Genomic DNA, 15,754 nt, shown 5'->3' with positions numbered 1-15,754 from the left:
GACGGGAATAAGGGGTAATACGAGAAGTCGCAAATGGTATATGCCTCTGCGGAACCCCGTGAAGCAGACACTGAGGTCGCTCGTGAATGAAGCATCAGCGCACAAGAGCTGCGATCCAACAGTAACAGAGTCACAGGTGACTAAGGCATCATGGACGGTCGTGAGAAAAGAATCCAACAGCGTCGTTTTCAACATACACTGCCAAAAGGTCGTCCTCTACTAATTCAAAAGCGTAAGCTGCCCAAGGGGATGGTCTGACAAGCAGCGTCCCAAAAGCCCGAACTTACTCGGGGAGACCATCAACGTTCACAGTACACCTACGAACCATCCACCATAGTTCAAACATAAATTACAAAACAATCGTTAGAACGATAGTTCACAGTTATAAACAAGGGAGGAGGGGGCGTTCAACAACACAAAAAGCTTTACATTAATTAACCAGCATACGGCTGCTTAAGCAAAAGAAACTTTAAGGAAACAAAGCTGATTAAAACTCGATAAATGAAAAAAACAAAAGAAAAAACTAAACTGCGTTAACCTAATACCCATTATTATTATTATTATTATTATTATTATTATTATTATTATTATTATTATTATTATTATTATTATTATTATATTAGGGAAAAACTCTCTATCACGAGAGTATATATAATGTTCTAAAGGGTCCACAATAATACAAAGTGTAAAAAGTCCGTGTATAATTTTGAAGACTTTACAGAAAGCTTTCGAACCCTTCCCTGGGTTATTATTATTATTATCACAGGCGTATTTGACAACAAACCATCACTCACTGAACTTTTGTTAACTTAAATATTTAACCAAACAAATGTATATATAAAAACAATACGATAATATTATCAGCCATGATATAAGCTGCAGTATCGTTATAAAATAATTATATATATATATATATATATATAATATATATATATATATATATATATATATATATATATATATATATATATATATATATATATATATATATATATATAATAATATATATATTATATAATGTTCGTGTGTGCGCGCGCGCTGGTGCACCATTTCATACGCATACACTCACTTTCACAACAGGCATTTGTGATTGTCTTTGAGTCTTTCGGTCACTAAATATATTCTAATTAACTACCGAGATTTCAAGGTTTCCGTTTGACAGAAAATGAATTAATTTTCGTTTTTAAAAAAACATTTACGTTTTTCCTCTGGACGTGTGATTATGAAACATTTGATGAAAGCGACTGTCGTTGTGGTGTGCGACTTTTAAAACGACTCGTATATTTTTTCCCGACAGAGAGAGAGAGAGAGAGAGAGAGAGAAAAGAAGTATAACCGTACACGACAAGCGAGGAAAAGTGAATGTTTTTGTTTTTCCCCTTCGTCGATTGGCCTTTGAACGGATCATTGCGTTAAAGCATTCTCGTCAAAGAGACATTTTCCGTGCCAGCCAATTAGGGGATCCAAAAGTCTGTCATTTTTTCCATATTTTCATTCGCCTTCTTTACCGGAATCACAGGAATTCATTTGCATCTGATTCTCGCCAAAAAATAAAAGTGGGACACTGGCGAGAGCTCATTTCTTTATTGGGAGGGAATGCGAATTAGGTCGTTCTATTTAAACTGTGTGTGCTTGCGTGCGAGTGTCTCGTTTAAAACTTTTGCGCCAAGAATAAAATTCCCAGGATACTCGGAGTAACAACTGGAACTGGATTTAGTACTTTTTAATTCCTCTCCTTTGATGTCATGAGAGGTCATTTGATGTCGTGTGAGATCATTATTCTCCAAACGTTGACTTGGTTATGGGAAATGAGGAAATTCCTGGCATTCTCCTTTGTATCTGGTAATATGGAAAGCTTTCTGCAATGGCCTTGGCGAGGTGAAAATTCTTGTATGTTGTCGTTTCGAGATGAGTTCATTATTAGACACCTTTCACAGCCAGAGGTTACGTCATCCCTTGAAATTCTCTTATTATAACTAGCTAAAAATCCTTATTCAGTCCCTTTACTGAAGCTTTCATGTTCTGAGTATTGCTTTAGCTGGAGATAAATCACTGGAACCTTCCATTTTAAGTGAAGAAGCCAATGGAAGTGCAGTCTGATACACTTTTCTAAACCAAGACGGAAGGAAACAGAGAAAAGTAACAGGAAGGATTATGAATAGGGTATAACGATGATGGAAGGTATATGGGATTGTGGAAAAACAGAAGCAGGGAGAAAATTCTAGGGTTTGGTAGCAGAGGAAAGAAGTAACCACAGAAACATGTAATCAGGGGGTTACAGATTTTCGGATGAAGATTACTTTACGTCAAAACAATCTATTTGAAGTACAAAAAGGTACCTTTTATGTTTTTCAGTCTACAAAAATCTTTAAGATGGAAAACCTGTGACTAACTGATAAATTGATTGGTCATTATATACAAACCTTGAGAGGACTCTCAAGGTTTAAGCTCGAAGTTTTATGGCGTTCTCAAAGTATATGCATCAGTCTTAAGGCTGACGCTCACTCTCCATCAGACAAGAAACGCTTGTGGAGGTGATTAGGGGAGTGCAAAAATCACCAGTGAACTGCAGTAACTTAGAAAGAAAGATAGGCAAGAAGGGAAGGGAAGATAGGTTTCAACAGAGAAGAGGAGGAAATACGACGGAATTAAATAGACAAAATGAATGTTGGAAGAAAGGTGTCTGCCATAAATGACTCTCCAACACTTCTGACGGACGTGATAACCTTTTTGCTACGCATTTAAAAAAGGGAAAAGATTGTACAAAGGTGTTGTTAAACAACACACAGGAAGACAGAAAGATTACAACAATTAATTATACTTTATGAATGATGAAAAAAGCGTGACTATTGTGAGAATACTGCTGACGTCAATGATGATCTTTTGATATCAGGGGTGCCATTTTAATCAATGACATTTTGCACCTCACAGTGCCTAGAACATGTCTCTCGCTAGATCAATTTAAATTCGTGTGGATAAGTTGATAGAAACGTCCCATTAGGAAGAGACAGGAAGAGATAAGAATCAATGTAGAAATATATAAAAAAAACATTAGAAATAGGATGAAACTGACTTTTTATTTCTTTCTGTATCAGAATGCCAGGCTCGGACTCCTTAAGAAAGGAAAAAGTAGGGAATAATCACAGCCATTTTATATGCTAATTTGCTTTCGGAGTGCAAACGGCATTAAGGGAAAGAAAGAAATATTAACAGAATAAATGGCTGTCGTGGAAGTTTTAGTCTGTTTACCATTACTGAATTCCTCCTTTTTTACGTTAAATCATTGCAGTTTTTCTATTACGTAATGATTTATTTGTTTCTTCAGATTTCCATCGTTTTTTAAAAAAAGTTTTTTTTTTGCCTCTTAATTTAGTATCCTTTCTGCCTGAGTTGTGAGTGGTTTCGACGAAGATAACGTTACGCCAGGCATGGGTCTCTACCTCGAAGGCGACCCGTTGGTGGGGTGAAGTAGTGAGAGGGTACTAGGCTTGGTGTATACCTCTAGGCACTTTTCAGCTAATAGAAGCTTTTGCCTCTGAAATACTGAGTTGTAAATCCCTATTCCCTCTTATTTTATGTGTTGCTTGACGAGGACATTCTGCTTGATTTTATCGAGAAGGCAGTGTTTGTCGAAAACATTTTGAAAAACACAGTTTTTAAAGTTTACAGAAGGTCCTTTTTCAGATTTATTGATTAACCTTCTTTAAAACGTTGACCTCATTCAAAGAAACAATGTGCTTTTCAGTTTTGAGTAATTATCTCTCATTCAAAACGTGTCAACGATTTGTCATCTCTGCTAGTGGAGGATTAGTAACTTTTCATGCAGTCTCTCTCTCTCTCTCTCTCTCTCTCTCTCTCTCTCTCTCTCTCTCTCTCTCTCTCTCTCTCTCTCTCTCTCCCCCTAGATCCGATATTTTGTTCCTGCACTAACAGAAAACTGAACCAGTTAAGATAAATTCCATTTGCCTAAAAATACTAGCCAACAAAAAATGTTAAACCGAAATATAAAATGAACAAGAAACCTAAGTGAGAGGAAAAATATTTATAATTTAATAGCAGTTTTTATTAAACTGTCATTTCACTGACAAAGTGTATGTGTATATATATATTATACGATAATTATATATACTATATTATATTATATAATATATATATTATATACTCATGATATATATGTGTATGTATATATATATATATATATATATATATATATATATATATATATATATATATATATATATATATATAGATATATATATGTATATATGTATGTTATGTATATATATATGCTAAACAGAATTGATAAAGAGTAAGTTTGTATTTCCTTAGGCGAAAATATTCCTTGCCCAGTCATACCTTTTAAAGGTACCTTGTTCGTAGGGAATTAATTTCGAGTTGAATTTTATTCAGAAAAAGAAAATAAGCCATTCATAAATATTCGCAGTCTTTTCCTGGTTCCTTCCATCCTAATTATTGGGAATTAATGAAGAAATCCCTTTCGTCTGAACCGCGTAATCCTTTTCTGAAGAGGGATCGGACCCCCCCTTTTTTCCTCCTGAGTTAAGGATCGAAAACGAGAGAGAGAGAGAGAGAGAGAGAGGCGGGGGCGTCTTCCTTTATCGATCTTCCAAGCTCAAGATCGAAAACGACTTGAGAGAGAGAGAGAGAGAGGGGGGCGGGGGCAGGGGAGGACCCTCTTTCTTATCTCCATCCCAGTTCAAGGTCGAAACCGACTTGAGAGAGAGAGAGAGAGAGAGAGAGAGAGTCGGAAATCCAAAATCCAAACGCCCCGAATTCTTCATTAATATTTGAGTCTCTTCTCGCGAAGGTTGAGACGGAATGGTCGGCACCTGATCGCCGTTTTAAGGAAGAGGATCTAATTAATTACATTTTATTTCCCGGAAATGCTAATTAGGTCTCTTCGTAACCGGGTCAAAGTAGTTTTTTTTTTCCTCCTCCTCTACTATGTTTATCCAGGGCATATGTTTTTTTTTTTTTTTTTTTTCGGGATTCCAGATACCCTTCTGCATTATTATTAAGCATTCCTGGAATATCTATTTGAAGTCAACGGTCCGTCAGTGCCTATAAAGGAAATAGATTTACTCTCTCGTGTATCAGAGATGAAGGATTTTCTTTGATGAAGGACTTTTATAGACGACTCGATCTTTTTTTTTTCTTTGCAGGCGCCATTGTGACCCATTTCTAGAGCAGGTGAATATCATAGCCCATGGTGTGAAACAGGTAAAATGTAACGGCTAAATAAACTTCCTCTTTTTATTTATTTATTTTTTTTTGCTGATGGTGATGTCATCAATCTCAGCGGAGATTGGTTATTGTCAGTTGTAATCCTATTTGAGGTTACGTCATACCATCACTGCTAGATATTACTCGATCACAAAAAACTAGAGCAGACTTTAGACAAAGGGAATTGGTTTCCCCTTTGTGTCCAATGTCTCAGAGGAGAATGCATTATGAAATGTGTTTCCAGGATGTCATAGAAATACACGTTCCGTTTCATGACAACGATTTTGAAAGTTGCGCAGTCAATCATCGACAAATTGTTCTTTTGAGATAAACTTCGTTTAATTCCGTAACTCCAAATTGAGTCTAGATTTATACTTTCCCAGATAATATAAAGATTTTTTCAAAAGGCACTGTTATGAAAAAGGCTATAGACATTTAAAACTCTCTTTTTTGTGCAGTTTCATCTTTAAAGATTTTGTCAGTTACACTTAGAATTCATCACCTGTAGACTGTGTTACACAAGAAAAATGATAACTAGGCGCACATTGTGCTTTATTTAAATATAGTAAGTTTTGGGGAATAAATTACGTCTTTAACCATACTATTCTTGATTCTTTACCACCCTCTTTACTACCCCGTAGGTCCTGCGTGTCGTAAAAGGCGACTAAAGGGACAGCTGCTGCCTTGCAGTCTTACAGTTTTAGTAGAAGGCTAGGCCCACCGCCAATCACCGTAGAAACTGTTGTCTTGCAGTCTTACATATTTAGTAGAAGATTAGGCCCACCGCCAATCACTGTAAAACGTTGTCCTTGCAGTCTTACATTTTTAGTAGAAGAATTAAGGCCCACCGCCAATCACCGTAGAAACTGTTGTCTTGCAGTCTTACATTTTTAGTAGAAGATTAGGCCCACCGCCAATCACTGTAGAAACTGTTGTCTTGCAGTCTTACATTTTTAGTAGAAGATTAGGCCCACCGCCAATCACTGTAGAAACTGTTGACTTGCAGTCTTACATTTTTAGTAGAAGATTAGGCCCACCGCCAATCACTGTAGAAACTGTTGTCTTGCAGTCTTACATTTTTAGTAGAAGGCTAGGCCCACCGCCAATCACTGTAGAAACTGTTGTCTTGCAGTCTTACATTTTTAGTAGAAGATTAGGCCCACCGCCAATCACTGTAGAAACTGTTGTCTTGCAGTCTTACATTTTTAGTAGAAGATTAGGCCCACCGCCAATCACTGTAGAAACTGTTGTCTTGCAGTCTTACATTTTTAGTAGAAGGCTAGGCCCACCGCCAATCACTGTAGAAACTGCTGCCGTGCAGTCTTACGTTTTTAGTAGAAGGCTAGGCCCACCGCCAATCACTGTAGAAACTGCTGCCTTGCAGGTTGACTTTTTAGTCAAAGGCGAGGCCCACCGCCAATAACTGTGGTTGATGACAGCAAGAGCATGCGGCCGTAAAAACCCCTTTGCCAAATAATAAGCCATGCCTGATGTTGTAAGGAAAGGCGCATCAGGCAACCGACCCTTTAGTGTTGGGATAACGGTGGAAAGAGGATTCTTGAGTCCTTACATAGCAATGCATAAAGTTAGGAGGAACACGCTTTTGCAGAGCAGTATTAATGGCTGAAAAATTTATGCCAAAGGTAAGAAACCTCAGTGAAATATTTTCCTCCATTCCAGGATCCTTGGAGAGCGCAGCTACTTGACCCACGTAGAGAAATATCGAGGACTTCTTCCTAAGAAACATGTCAACAAACCGTAACTTCACATTCAAACGCGAAGTGATGTTGCGTTCTCCGTTCACCAGCCACCATTGCGAGCATATAATCGTATTCTTGACAAACAGGAACTTTTTATATGAGTGTTACTGAGATTTATGTTTTGCTGTTTGAAATTCTAGGGAAATTTTAAGATTGTGGACATTTTTATATATCATTTTGTGTAAGTGACTTGCTTGAATATTGAAGCTTCAGTTCTTCGAAGGAAAATCATCTCCACTTACTTGCTATCACAGAAAATGAACTGCACATTAATTATTATGATAAGGAAGTTCTTTGCAGATTAATTGCTGGTGTTTAAAAATATTTTATTCATTTACATAGCTGTTTATAAAAATGAGAATATGTAACTTTTTTTCACTTCTTCCAAACAAGTTATACTTAGTCTGTTTAGCTCAAATGTTTTTTTTGTTCATGTAAAGTAATCTGTTCTCGTTATCCCGTCGTACCCTTCATCTGTATTTTATTTGCTCAGTCATATGCTATTCTGTTAGGTCTAAATCCGCTGGACTGTTGCTGTGGAAACCAGTATTTGCATTTGGTAGCCGTGATCCTAAGACTTGCTCTTACCTGTTTTGTGAACGTTTGGTGTGATTCTTGAAGTAAGATTGAATAGAATTATATATATTTCATTTTCACTTTAATACGCAAAAATGCCATGTCACATACAACCTTCCTGGAAATTCTTTTGCTTTTTCTGATTTTATTTGTAATGATTATTTAGAGAAGTTTTTTTGGTCCTGATTGGAACCACTTTGTAAAACGTACATACCTTATTATATTTATTTCAGTGGTAATATTTCTTTATAAGGTAATTTTCAAAAGGCATACCAGTGTCAAAAATATTAATTAATATCAGTCTGCTGTGGTAACAATGACCGAATTCTATTAAGATAGTTTTCCTCGAGCTATATTTGTATATTCATTTATTTTGGGGAATAAAAACCTCACATTTACTTGATGACCTTTATTGAAAATAAAATGTTTCTTCATATATATATTTTATTTATCCGAATTAATTAATTCGGTTATAAACATTAACAGTGGCTTCTGGAATCTGTGACTGATAGGTGAAATAATTATGTATTATTATAAATAGACTTGATTTTTACATCAGGCTGTTGTAAATTAGTCGCCTTGATTGAGATGAATAAAGTTTCTGTCCTGAGTATATAAGGTTTCATGAAAATAAATTTTGATGTTATATTTATCACTCAACCAACGAAATTCAGAAATATTTCATTATCCTTTTTTCCTTTCTTGAAACAATGCAACTAGTTTAACATGAATTTTTTATGTACTATACATTTCTTCTCGTCTTTCGTTATTATTCCTGTTTTCTCTTGTTTCCATTATTTACACTTTCATATATGTCTTCATAATTTATAGTTCTGACTTTTGATTCCTTCGTATTTTTGCCTGCTGGACACAGTGGTCATTTCGTTTTCCCTACGAACAATTTCTAGGAATTTTTCCACAGTTAATTAAAATCACTTTCGCTGATTCCCATAATTTTCTTTTTCCTTAAACCTCCTTTCTCCTCGTCTCCGGAGGTAGAAACCATTTTGCTATCTTTTGACCAGGACATGCCGTTGCTTCTCTAAACTTTTTGTTTTTCTCCCTGCAGAAACATTTCTTCCTCGGTTGTCGCTTATATTTCTCTTTTTATCTTTTTCTCGTCTGTTCTTCTTCTTTCATCCACTCCCATATATATAAGAGTAAATTATATATTTACAACAACATTTGGGGTTCTCGTTTAAGAAACTTTTACAGGTCCGAATAAACACTGGACCATTGCTTTGGCAACCAATGCTTACGCTGTGTAAACTGTTGTCCAAGGATCCTAAAACAGGGCGATTTTCTACGAAAATCTATTTATCTCTGAACAAAACATACTTACATTAATTACACATACTATGTGGAAAGATGCCGTACCTAACTTAATTCTGAAATATATAGCCAAACTAAATTACTAAAGAAGAATACTCTTGCACAGCGCAATTATATTAAAGAATAGAATACCGGAACTGGCATCAATGGTTACTTCCACATCACAATGTACACCAGATGGACTTTTCTTTAAAACTGAGAAAAATGAAGTCTAATGGCAAGCAGTTAATCACTATGCATAGAAAATGGCCACATTTGTACAATTCAGGGTAATTCAGCCATATTGGTGTGAAGCCCAAAGATGACCCTAAATTGGCCTCATTTGTTGCTCTCTATGCATGAGATAATTTTGCACAATTGATTTCAACTCAGCCATATTGCAGGGGTTCCCGAAAGTGGCCCTAATCTCTTAATCCCTTAGACACTGAAACGTTATTTGTTTAAAATAATTCATGCAGATAACCATTTCAGTTATTGTTAAATAGACACAATAAGCACCCAAATTTTTCAATTATTAATAGAATATTTATTTGACTCAATGTATTTGGCTTCAAAATGATTCTACTAAATTTATAAGTGAAACCAGAGAGAAACAAAGGGTAAAAACTAAAATTTTTAATGTTATAGAAATGTTGTCTAAACATAGGTTTTCCAACAGCAGCTGATAAGTTAGAGGAACACTCCGGTTTATACAGTCATTTTGGTAGGAAAATCTTTCGATTCCTATTGGCTGTTGTCATTCTTTACGTCATCAGATAACGTAACAAGCGGGAAAGGTAAAATTCACGTCAACCAATCACCGTCTAGCTTGAACAGCCAATAAGGGCAAAGAAATTCGAGCGGGATAGGTAAATTTCAAATCAACCAATCAACGTTTAGCTTGAACAGCCAATGAAGGCCGAGAAATTTCCCTGCTAAAATATCGCATAACTATGAGGGTTCCTCCGACTTATGAGCTGCTGTTGAAAAACTTATGTCAAAAATGCAAAATTTTGAGTAATCAAATTTTCTTTTTTTTAAGTTTTTCTTCATATCCTTTATCAAAAGGGGATTATTTTCCCAGTGAAATACATTTGCACAATTGATTGCAATTCAGCCATGTTGCAGGGGAGCCCGAAAATGGCCCTAATCTCTTCTTAATCCCTTGGTCACTGAGTGCAGCATTTGGTTTCATAATTACATAAGAATGATAAGTTACAATAATGACACATCATTTGTTTAAAAACGAGGTTAGGACATTCATACAGATAATCATTTTAGCTGATGAAAATATTTATTAGAATTAATGTATTTGGCTTCAAAATGATTCGACTTTAATAGAAAATACAAGAGAGAAAGAGAAACTAAAAACAAACAATTTTAATGCAATAAAAATTTCGTCGTTAAAACCTCATTTTTGACATAGGTTTTCCAACAGTAGCTCATAAGTTGGAGGAACAATCCGGTTTATGCAGTCATTTTGGCGGGAAACGTCTTCAATTCCTATTGGCTGTTGTTATTGTTTACGTCATCAGATGAAGTAACGAGCGGGAAAGGTAATATTCGCATCAACCAATCACTGTCTAGATTGAACAGCCAATGATGGCCGAGAAATTTGAGCGGGAAAGGTAAAATTTAAATCAGCCAATCAACGTTTAGCTTAAACAGCCAATGAGGGCCGAGAAGTTTCCCGCCAAAATACTATATAACTCGGCGGGTTCTTCCGACTTATGAGCTGCTGTTTGAAAACATATGCCAAAAATTCAGAATTTTGAGTAAGATTTTCAGTTTTTAAGTTTTCTTTTATTTCTGTTATACTAAAAGGGGATTATTTTCCCCGAGAAAAACATTGTTTTCTTATCTAAGATTTTTATTAGTAACTGCAACATTTGGATACCCTGATGTGCCTGCACAGAAACAGCTAAGTTGCCATCATTAAAGTAAGATTGAATAGAATTTATATATATATATTTCATATGCACTTTGAAAACTTTCCTGAAAATTCTTTTGCTTTTTCCTAATTATATTTTTAATGATTAATTAAGGAAGCTTTTTTTTGGTCCTGATAGGAACCACTTTGTTAAACGTACATACCTTATTATATCTATTTTAGGGGTAATATTTCTTTATATGATAATCTTCAAAAAGCATACCAGTGTCAAAAATATTAATTAATATCAGTCTGGTATGGTGACAATGACCGAATTCTATGAAAATAGTTTTCCACGAACAATATTTGTATATTCATTTATTTAGGGCACTAAAAACCTCACATTTATTTGATGACCTTTATTGAAAATAAAAAGCTTCTTCATATATATTTTTTATTCATCCAAATTAATTAATTCGGTTTTAAATTAACAGTGGTTTCTGGAATCTGTGACTGATAGGTGAAATAATTATGCATTAATTAGACTTGATGTTTATATCAGGCTGTTGTAAATTTGTCGCATTCATTCGAGATGATTAAAGCTTCTGTCCTGAGTGTATAAAGCTTCATCAAAACAAATTTTGCTGTTATATTTATCACTCAGCCAACGAAATTCTGAAATATTTCATTATCCTTTTTTCCTTTCGTGAAACAATGTAAGCAGTTTAACATGAATTTTTTCCATACTACACATTTCTTCTCGTCTTTAGTTATTGTTTCTGTTATCTCTTTTCCATTATTTACTCTTTCATATATGTCTTCATAATTTATAGTTCTGCCTTTTAATTTCTTCGTATTTTTGCCCGCTGGACACAGTGGTCATTTCATTTTCCCTACGAACAATTTCTAGGAATTTTTCCACCAATAATCTTCTTTTTCCTTAAACCTCCTTTCTCCTCGTCTCCGGAGGTAGAGACCATTTTGTTGGCTTTTGATTTTCTCATGATTTCCTTCAGAAATGTTTCTTCTTCGGTTGTCGCTTATATTTCTCTTTTTATCTCTTTCTCGTCTGTTCTTTTTTTTCATCCACTCTCCTTTATGTAATGATAGCCTGTGTAAAGTTTGCATCTTAAATTATATATTCACAACAACATTTGGGTTCTCGTTTAAGAAACTTTTACAGGTACGAATAAACACTGGACCGTTGCCATGGTAACCAATGTTTACGCTGTGTAAACTGTTGTCCAAGGATCCTAAAACAGGGCGATTTTCTACGAAAATCTATTCATCTTGAAAGAAAAAATACTTACATTAATTGCATATACTATGTGGAAAGATGCCGTACCTAACTTAATTCTGAAATATATAGCCAAACTAAATTACTAAAGAAGAATACTCTTGCACAGCGCAATTATATTAAAGAATAGAATACCGGAACTGGCATCAATGGTTACTTCCACATCACAATGTACACCAGATGGACTTTTCTTTAAAAATGAGAAAAATGAAGTCTAATGGCAAGCAGTTAATCACTATGCATAGAAAATGGCCACATTTGCACAATTCAGCGTAATTTAGCCATATTGGTGTGGAGCCCAAAGATGAACCAAAAATGGCCTCATTTGCACAATTCATTGCAATTCGGGCATGTTGCGGGGTTGCCCAAAAATGGCCCAAAATCGGTGTTTTTGGGGGTCAAACGGACTTTACCTTCAAACTGAGAAAAATGGAGTTAATGACTATGCATGGAAAATGGCCACATTTGCACAATTCATTGTAATTCGGCCATATTGCAGAGTTGCCCAAAAATGGCCCAAAATCGGTGTTTTTGGGGGTCAAACGGACTTTTCCTTCAAACTGAGAAAAATGCAGCCTAAATGACAAGCAGTTGTTCAATATGCATGAGATAATTTTGCACAATTGATTGCAATTCAGCCATATTGCAGGGGTGCCCGAAATTGGCCCTCTTTGGAGGGGTGCCGATCGTCCTACCCCGCTTTGTAGGGGGGCCGATCGTAAAAATATTTGCCAAAAATACACTAATTGAGACAGGCTAATGAAATTATCAGGCATTATTAACACTATAATAACGCATATTCTCTGTGAGTTTTATCATCCTACAGGGAAAATAAATGATTTTATGAAAAAAAAGTGAAATTCGGTGCTCGTCGTACAAAAGGATAAATTTGGTGATCGGTAAAAGACTACTCTCTTGAATAGAAATTCGGTCTGTAGGCATGTTGGTATATCCACCTGGAACATGCACTTAAAGTGTTATCAAAATAGAACAGTAAATAAGCACGTATTAACAAAAAAAAAAAAAAAGAGCAACAACTTCAGCGAAAGCCCCGCCTATAAATGAGATAATAGCTAGGAAGAAATATTCAGAAAAAATTCAAACCTCGATTTAGGGACAAAACCTTTTGAGAGTTTGTAGTTATTATGTCACTTGATAGCCTAAAACTTCTAAAAATTATATTATTTAGGACAATCAAAGAAATACCCACCCCCCCTTCCAGAAAAAAAACAAACCAGAGAAAAAGCGAAAAACGATTTTTTTCTGAGGACAAGAAACTTGAAAAATTAGTTTAGATACCCCTGATACCCCTAAAGTTGTTTTCTGTGATGAAACTAATCTTATAAAACGTAGAAAACGACATAGGCCAATTTTTGAGAGATAAACTATAAAATTTGCGATTTGCATATATATCGGCCTGCCTTTCGCTGAAGTTGTTGCTCTTTTTTTTTTGTTATTACGTGCTTATTTACTGTTCTATTTTGATAATACTTTATGTGCATGTTCCAGGTGGATATACCAACATTCTGTCAGACCGAATTTCTATTCAAGACTGTAGTTTTCTCACCGACCACCAGTGTCCTTTGTACAAGAGACACTGAAAGTCACATTTGTTTTCATAAAATCATTTATTTTCCCTGTAGGATGATAAAACTCACAGAGAATATGCGTTATTATAGTGCTAATAATACCTGATAATTTCATTAGCCTGTCTTGATTAGTGTATTTTTGGCAAATATTTTTACGATCGGCACCCCTCCAAAGTGGAGCCTATCCTTGAAACAATTCATGCAGTTAACCACTTGAGCTTATTGTTAGAGACACAATACGCATCCAGATTTTTCAGTTATTAATAGAATATTTATTTGACTCAATGTATTTGGCTTCAAAATGATTCTGCTATATTTAATAAATGGAACCAGAGAAAAACGGAATGAAAAAACTAAAAGTTTTAATGTAAAAAAAATGTCGTCTAAACCTGAATTTTCGGGATAGGTTTTCCAACAGCAGCTGATAAGTTATAGGAACACTTCGGTTTATGCAGTCATTTTGGCGTGAAAATCTTTCGATTCTTATTGGCTGTTGTCATTCTTTACATCATCAGATGACGTAATGAGTGGGAAAGGTAAAATTCACATCAACCAATCAATGTCTAACTTGAACAGCCAATTAGGGCCGAGAAACTTGAGCGGGAAAGGCAAAATTCAAATCAACCAATCAACGTGTAGCTTGAACAGCCAATGAGGACCGAGAAATTTCCCGCCAAAATATCGCATAACTATGAGGTTTCCTCCGATTTATGAGCTGCTGTTGAAAAACCTATGCCAAAAATTCAAAATTATGAGTAATTGAAATTTCTTTTTTTTCAAAGTTTTTCTTCTATTTCCTTTATTAAAGGGGGATTGTTTTCTCATGTGCACAATTGATTGCAACTCAGTCATATTGCAGGGGTGCTCGAAAATGGCCTAATCTCTTAATCCCTTGGTCACTGAGTGCAGCAGCATTTGGTTTCATAATTATGTAAGAATAAATAAATTTACCATGATGAAACGTCATTTGTTTAAAAACTAGATTAGTATATTCATACAGTTAATCATTTTAGCTAACTAATGAAAATATGTATTAGAATTGATATTATATTTGGCTTCAAAATTATTCCACTAATGTAACGAGCGGGAAAGGTAAAATTCACATCGACCAATCACTGTCTAGGTTGAACAGCCAATGAGGGCCGAGAAATTTGAGTGGGAAAGGTAAAATTTAAATCAACCAATCAACGTCTAGATTGAACAGCCAATGAGGGCCGAGAAATTTCCCTCAAAAATACTGCATAACTCGGAGGGTTCCTCCGACTTATGAGCTGCTGTTGAAAAACCCATTACAAAAATTCAGAATTTTCATTAATTAAAATTTTCAATTTTTTAAGTTTTTCTTCTATTCCTTCTAAAAGGGGGATTATTTCCCCCGTGAAATACATTGTTTACTTATTTAGGATTTTTGTTAGTAACTGTAACATTTGGATACCCTGATGTGCCTGCATAGGAACAGCTAAGTTGTCGTCATTTCTTTCTATTTAACTAAAAACGTCCTAGCTTGTCCCAAAAAGTCCCCATTTTGACCGGAAAGGTCCCATAGTTTGCCCCATAAATTTCCTATTTTGACCAAGAAGGTCCTAGTTTGGCCCATAACTTTCCAATTTTGGCCAAAAAGACTTACTCTTACCAGAAAGGTCATAGTTTGCGCCATAACTTCCCTATTTTGACCAAAACGATCGTACTCTTATCCAAAAGATCCTATTTTACCCAAAAGATCCTATTTTTTACCAATAAGGTTTTAGTCTTATCAAAAAGTCCTCGTATCTGACATATGACATTTAATTTTGCTTCATTCCATTCTTTATTTTCGTCTTTTTTTAAAAACAAGAAAATCTTTCTGAATTTAATATTTTTCTCTTCCAAAAAAATTTAAATCAAAATTAGTTTGTTTTATTAGCCACGTAGTATTATCAGCGTTCAAAAGTTAGGTAATATAGTATATAGAGGCCTACTTATAATAATACCATTATTTTCGTTCGTATCCTATGATCTATATGTCAAAAGCATTAAAATTCTTGCTTCCAATTTTGGTAACATTATAGGAAAGAAAGACAAATGGGTTTCATTATGTTTTATTAGCAAATAAATGTGACTTTGCCAGA

General features: G+C 35.1%; 1 long non-coding RNA gene across 3 annotated transcripts in view; it reads left to right on the top strand.

Annotated features, from left to right (window-relative positions):
- LOC135224452 (uncharacterized) overlaps positions 1-8,777 on the top strand; it is a 158,951-nt gene extending 150,174 nt beyond the window's left edge. For all 3 annotated transcript variants that reach the window (XR_010316743.1, XR_010316742.1, XR_010316744.1), the window contains one exon: positions 6,924-8,777. This is a non-coding gene — a long non-coding RNA (uncharacterized LOC135224452). The remainder of the gene's footprint in view (positions 1-6,923) is intronic.
- Positions 8,778-15,754: the final 6,977 nt, after the last annotated feature.

Source organism: Macrobrachium nipponense, chromosome 12 (assembly GCF_015104395.2).
Source record: "Macrobrachium nipponense isolate FS-2020 chromosome 12, ASM1510439v2, whole genome shotgun sequence".
Classification (NCBI taxonomy): Eukaryota; Metazoa; Arthropoda; class Malacostraca; order Decapoda; family Palaemonidae; genus Macrobrachium; species Macrobrachium nipponense.
The sequence above is the reverse complement of the archived record's forward strand: the minus strand, read 5'-3'. Positions and strand labels throughout refer to the sequence as shown.